The sequence below is a fragment of the Gossypium hirsutum genome, chromosome A12 (assembly GCF_007990345.1).
Source record: "Gossypium hirsutum isolate 1008001.06 chromosome A12, Gossypium_hirsutum_v2.1, whole genome shotgun sequence".
NCBI classification, from domain to species: Eukaryota; Viridiplantae; Streptophyta; class Magnoliopsida; order Malvales; family Malvaceae; genus Gossypium; species Gossypium hirsutum.
This window is the reverse complement of record NC_053435.1, coordinates 99,080,309-99,086,364: the sequence shown is the minus strand read 5'-3', so window position 1 is coordinate 99,086,364 and position 6,056 is coordinate 99,080,309. Positions and strand designations below refer to the sequence as shown.

The 6,056-nt window shown below is 30.0% G+C and overlaps 1 long non-coding RNA gene across 2 annotated transcripts; it reads right to left on the bottom strand.

The window, feature by feature from the left end:
• Positions 1 to 1,851: 1,851 nt before the first annotated feature.
• LOC107889811 (uncharacterized) lies at positions 1,852 to 3,789 on the bottom strand. 2 transcript variants are annotated; one of them, XR_005906429.1, is made up of 5 exons: positions 3,771 to 3,789; positions 2,784 to 2,879; positions 2,417 to 2,547; positions 2,215 to 2,327; positions 1,852 to 2,097 (listed from the first exon to the last, which is right to left on the bottom strand). It is a non-coding gene; the product is annotated as an uncharacterized lncRNA (long non-coding RNA). The 2 variants fall into 2 exon arrangements; XR_005906428.1 differs by lacking the exon at positions 3,771 to 3,789 and having other exon boundaries at positions 2,784 to 3,719.
• Between the last annotated feature and the right edge of the window lie 2,267 nt (positions 3,790 to 6,056).

Sequence of the window (6,056 nt, the reverse complement as noted above, 5' to 3'; positions counted from 1 at the left end):
TTTATAGCTGGGTGAGATAATACACTTTAGCTTTGACATCATCACCTCATAAGATGCAAAGTTCTTTCACTAGCTCGTCTATAGCTAGCAGTTTGGTGTGTTTGAGCATGGATGGTTCGGTTAGGATTGAAGAGGGCTTCACTGCTACTAGAGGATTAGTGCGAGATCATAATGGTGGGTGGATCATTGGGTTCTAGAGATACTTTGGAAATTGCACGGTGACGGAAGTCGAGCTTTGGGGCGTCTTGGATAGGTTGAAGCTTATTTTGGATAGGCGATTCAAAGAGGTTTAATTCAATCACACAGTCTTGAGGCTGTTAATGTCATTCAAGATGGTTCTTCTGGAAACTCTAATTCTACTCTCGCAAGAAGGATTCATCAAATCCTGAAAATGGTAAAGTAATGAAAGATTCTACATATCTCCCAAGAAGATAACACAATCGCATATAGTCTTGTCAAGATGGTTCGTGACAGAAGATTAAGTTTAAGATTATTTGAGGATCCCCTTTTGAAGATCTAGTTTAATTTATTTGTATTCTTTTATCTTTTCACCAAAAAGAATGAATTTCTATTTTTTTAATAAAAAATCTATAATCATCTATTTAAAAATAAAATAAACAATCAAGTTAAGAGAACGAGGCCATAGATTATGGCACATAATATATATATATATATATATATAAACCTTGTTTAAGTGGCATAGTTGGATATTAGCCATTTGTTTTACGTTACTATTGAACATTGTCAATTGTTTAATTAAAATTTAGGGTCAAAATGTCATTAAATGTATAGGGAAAAAATGGGTATAAATTTGGAATATATAGTCAAAGAATTTAGAAAGTAGTTGAAAAAAAGGGTGGGACCTATAAATTTAGGGCACGTTTGGTTCGTTGTATTGGATTAGAGGTGTATTGGATTAGAGGTGTAATGGATTAGAGGTGTATTGGAATAGAGGTGTAATAGCAAATCAACTGTTTGGTTGAATGTAATGGAATAGAGGCGTAATAGTAATCTTGTGTTTGGTTGAATGGAATAGAGGTGTAATAGCATAATGGAAAAAACTAAAATGACTAGAATACCCTTAGCATAAATTTGTTTTGGTAAATGATTATTGTTATTGTTATTTAAATTTTAATAAGATTATTAATATCAATAATAAATAATTTAATCATATTTAAACATAATTATTATTAAATATATTATAATTAAAATATATAATTTAATAAAATTCTTAATAATCAATATTCTTATATGAATTTACTCAAATAATAATATATGATACTATAAAATATAAATTAACATAATTATTATTAAATATATTATAATTAAAATATATAATTTAATAAAATTCTTAATAATCAATATTCTTATATGAATTTACTCAAATCATAATATATGATACTATAATTTACTCAAATTCTTATATGAATTTAATAAAATATCATTTGAAATAATTAATATTAAAATTAACATGTAACTGTTTGTTACTCATTCTTTGTTTCTTATTCTTTTTGTTTTGATCATGTATCAATCATTTAAACCAAATGCTTGGTTGTATTGGACAGTGTTTTATTACTTTACAAATGCATGATTTTATATACACAAATACATATGTATGGGAAAATTATCTGAATGAATGGTTAATATTTATTATCAGCAAAACTTAGTATATACACACATAAATTAAGGTAAGATAATTAACTCGATATCTAGCTTAAGCAGCTCGAGTTTGTCTAAACAATACATCAAAACTTTTTATTTTGAAGCTTATAAACTTAAACAGCTTAAGTGTCTTATTTTTCTATGCTATAAAGGGAATATAAATAAATACCAGAATTTTGATACGAAAAATTGCAGCAAGCAAAGCAATATCCTGCTATTAAACTCACTATAAAATATGTAATATAGCAAACAAAGATCTCTCAACTGATCTTTAATCTTTTTAATCATTTGTAAATAAAAGAAAAAATTACAAAAAAGAACAACCTGCAGAATGTTTGATGACAAAAACTAACAAAAATCCATGATTCAATATCAAATTCAAGATGCATTCTCCTTTTTCAGCTTAGCAAGTTCTTGCTTGATGACTCCAGACCTCTGCAAAACCGTATTACAGCTCGTCAAGCTTCGATTGAAGTTTTGAGGAAGTGCTTTCAAGAAAAGAACTCTGGTATAAAACGGGTAGACACAATAGGGGGTGTATCGGAAACTGACCTTGATCTTAGCCAACATAAGCTTGAACCTATCAAAGTCGTTGAGAGATGCTCTTCTCTTCTGGACAATCAACTTTCTACCCCACGAGCTACTTTCCCATTTGTTCTTAACATCTGTAAGTTAACATAAGAGTGATAAGAAAGAAAACATATCTTCAAGAAATAACATTACAAATGCTGGTGAAAGCTGTCGTCTTCCTTACCAGCCTTCTCCATAGCTTCGATCAACCCATTTGTTCTTGGGAACACGTGGAATGTCAATTGTGATATCTGTCAATGTAAGCCTCTTGAAGTTCATTTGGCCTCTTACCATATCCGGGGCATCAACAAGTGCCTGCCACATTAAAAATAGTCACTTCTTACACGCACATCTCCAAATAACACCTATAGGACTTCAACTAGACTAGTTGGCTGATAAAGGAACATTGATAATTGAGCAGACCATAATCCAAAGACTAAAACCAGCAAGATGGGTTAGTAGAAAAATTATGCAGCCAAAATCTAAAGGTCACATTAAAGACATGTTTAAACCCTTCATATGACATGTGATAAAGGAAAGGGCTTTCTTACATGACCACAGGTAAGTTTGCAGGCAATTGCATGACTTGCTTCATGCAAGAATACTGTAATGAGCTTAAAAGGCAGCAACAGCACTGTTCTCCATATCTACAACAATCAGGGGGAAACATTAGGTCAATCCATTTAAGCAAACAGAGGCAACCAGTTCAAATTCCAAAGAATGCTGTATCTTTTAACAGAAATTCAACTGCAGTGAATCCCCCTAGAAAACTCCTAAAACCTTGGCATCCTCATCCTTATGAACAACTTATGAAAATTGTTGTAAATGCCATAGCATTTATGAGTTCCTTATGAACAGATTTACAACAAGTATTACAAAAGTAAATCACAAATGCTCCAAGAAAAGAACCCAATTTCCTTCAACGTGCAAACCAAGAAACTATTTAAACTGAATCTATTTCGTAATTCAAATTACCATCAATTTTCTTGGAAGTAAGTGAATGCAAATGCATGCAGGAGATAATATCAATGGAGAAGCAGATCGAAGAAACATTCTAAAACAGAGGATTAATTTGCTTCCCTCGATTGAACTCCCTCAAATTGAAAGATCTTCAGAAACTCATTGGATTTTTCCATGAAGATTATACTGTTGACTTCCCAGCCTTAAAGATTCTTGAGATAGAAAACAGTCCAGACTTGAAGGCATTCATCCATAAATCTATCGACAAATATAACCCTACTGGTGGAGTTTTGTTCAACGAAAAGGTACTGCTTTTAACGCAGTGAATTGTACCTTATTTCCATTTCTCTTGTTATAATTAACTCTTCTAATCATTTCTTCCACAGACATGAATACTGACATCAACTATATTACTTCTGTTAAATTCACCATCTCTAAACAACATAAATTCAAGGATTAACTAAACATAACAATAAAAAGAATTCAAAACCCCAAAAAGAACAAATCTTGCAGAGACCCAAAATTAAAAAAAATGAAACATGATTACATATGGCTTGTAAATTGAAGGTTTAGTTAACCTGTAATGAATATGGATTTCCTTTGAAATAGATTGAAGCCTTGAGTGGAGCCTGGAAAGAAGCAGAAATGGCGATAACTAGGCGCAGGCAAGGCAACCAAGAAGAGGAATAAATTAGGAGGAATGGAAAGCTTAAAAACCCAAAACACTAACCTGTAAATAACCAAATCCGGGCACAGTGCGATGAAGAAGAAGCTGTAATCAGAAAAGGGGAAACCGATTACATGCAGAATCAGCAGAGTGAAACAAATCTGGAGGGGATTAACTTGCCAACAACGAATTCGGCAGAGGCTAGAAGGAACAGAAGAGAAACGGGGAAGCAGATGGGAGGGTATAACAGGGATGGTAAACTTATGCGGAGCCTAATCTGAGCAAATGGGGTGTATTAGAAATCGGTGGATTTCACCGATTAAGTTAGTCGCGTATTACAGCCGTAATAGAAAAACCACGAACCAAACAATGGCATAGAAGCGTCTTAAGTAGGCCCCACCGATTAGGGGTGTATTGGCTATGCCAATACACCCAACCAAACATGCCGTTAATTGTTCAATGGAAACGTGTAGTAAATAAGGGTAAATTCTTAAAATAGTCACTTTTGTTTGTTTCCAGTTATATTTTAGTCATTTATGTTTGAATTGTTACATTTTAGTCACTTATGTTATTGTATTGTAACATTTTAGTCATTGAGTCATTAATTGACATTAACGGTGTAAAGGTAAGCTAACGTGGTACGTTAAATCATCCTTTTAAACAAAAATTTTAGGTTAAATTTTACAATTGATCCCTATATTTTTTTTTCATTTTGAGCAATTTAATTTTTTTATGTTCTTTTCACTTTTTTTCTCTCTTTATTTTCCATTCACTTTTGTTTTTCCTTCTGTTTTCCTCCCTTCTTCATTTCTTTTAACATAGTTTTTCTATGTTTTCCATTTGTTAAAACTAATCCACAAGCTTGCCTCGCTCGAAAAAACTAAATTATTCAAAAAGACAAAAAGTATAGGAACTAGTTTTAACAAATGGAAAACATAGAAAAACTATGTTAAAAGAAATGGAAAAAGGATGAAAACAAAGGGAGAAGCAAAAGAGAATGAAAAATAAAGAAAAAAATTAAATTGCTCAAAATGAGAAAAATATGGGGAACGATTGTATAAATTAACCTAAAATTATTGTTTGAAATGATGATTTAACGTGTAACATCAGCTTACCATTACACCGTTAATGGCAATTAACAGCTTAATAACTAAAATGTTATAACATGATAACATAAGTGATTAAAACATAACATTTCAAACATAAGTGACTAAAATGTAACAAGAGGTAAACAAATGTGACTATTTTAGTAGTTTACCAATTAAATTAATTTGTATTGAAAACATTTAATTTTTTCTTCTCAATGCAAATTTATAAAAATAAATAATAATGCAAACTTTTTTTCGCATATAAGTTTCTAAATTTATGAGATTTGATTATTTATCAATTAATTCCTTATTTTAGGCTTTCTTTAAGTCCAAAAATTTGTACATATCTATGATTATTTAATTACAACATTATGGTACCATCAATCAACGCAAACGTTTTTCTGTATTTTTTTTTTAAATATCACATATCATATAACATTTATACTTTTTTAACGTAATTATTTATTTCCATAACAACCAATTAATTATTTCTATAATAACATGAGCCAATTGTATAGAAATGTAATAGCATATGATTATAATTTTTTAAATATAAATCATACAAATATTTTTTGAGAGAAAAATATTTAATTTACCAACAAAATTAATCTTTGTTAATTGAGAAGCATAATATTATTATTAAAAGATCAATGTAAGTACTTTTTAATTTAATTATGGTGATAAATATTTTATTGAGTTGGTGTCGTGGGTCAATAAACATCAACTCAATTATGAAATTACTAAAATATTTTCTCATTTACAAAATAAATCATTTTTATTTGAACCCAAATTAAAAATCATATATGATAAACAATTAATTTTACTATTTTACATAGAGTATCTATTGTTTTTTAAGTGATTTAAAAAAAAAAACATTTATTACATAATTTTCCCCCTAAGTGTATAGTAAATCTAGTATATTATAAGCATGTATTGTATAAAAACAGAGATTTTATTCGTTAGACTGTGAATGAATTCCAATGACTTATATATGATTGTCATAAATAGAAGAGTTTTTAAAGGAAAAATATTGAAACAATGTTTTATGTTGAAATTATTGAAGATACGTCTTGCGATCAGGTTCAACTGGTGGTTTGATTACTTGAATA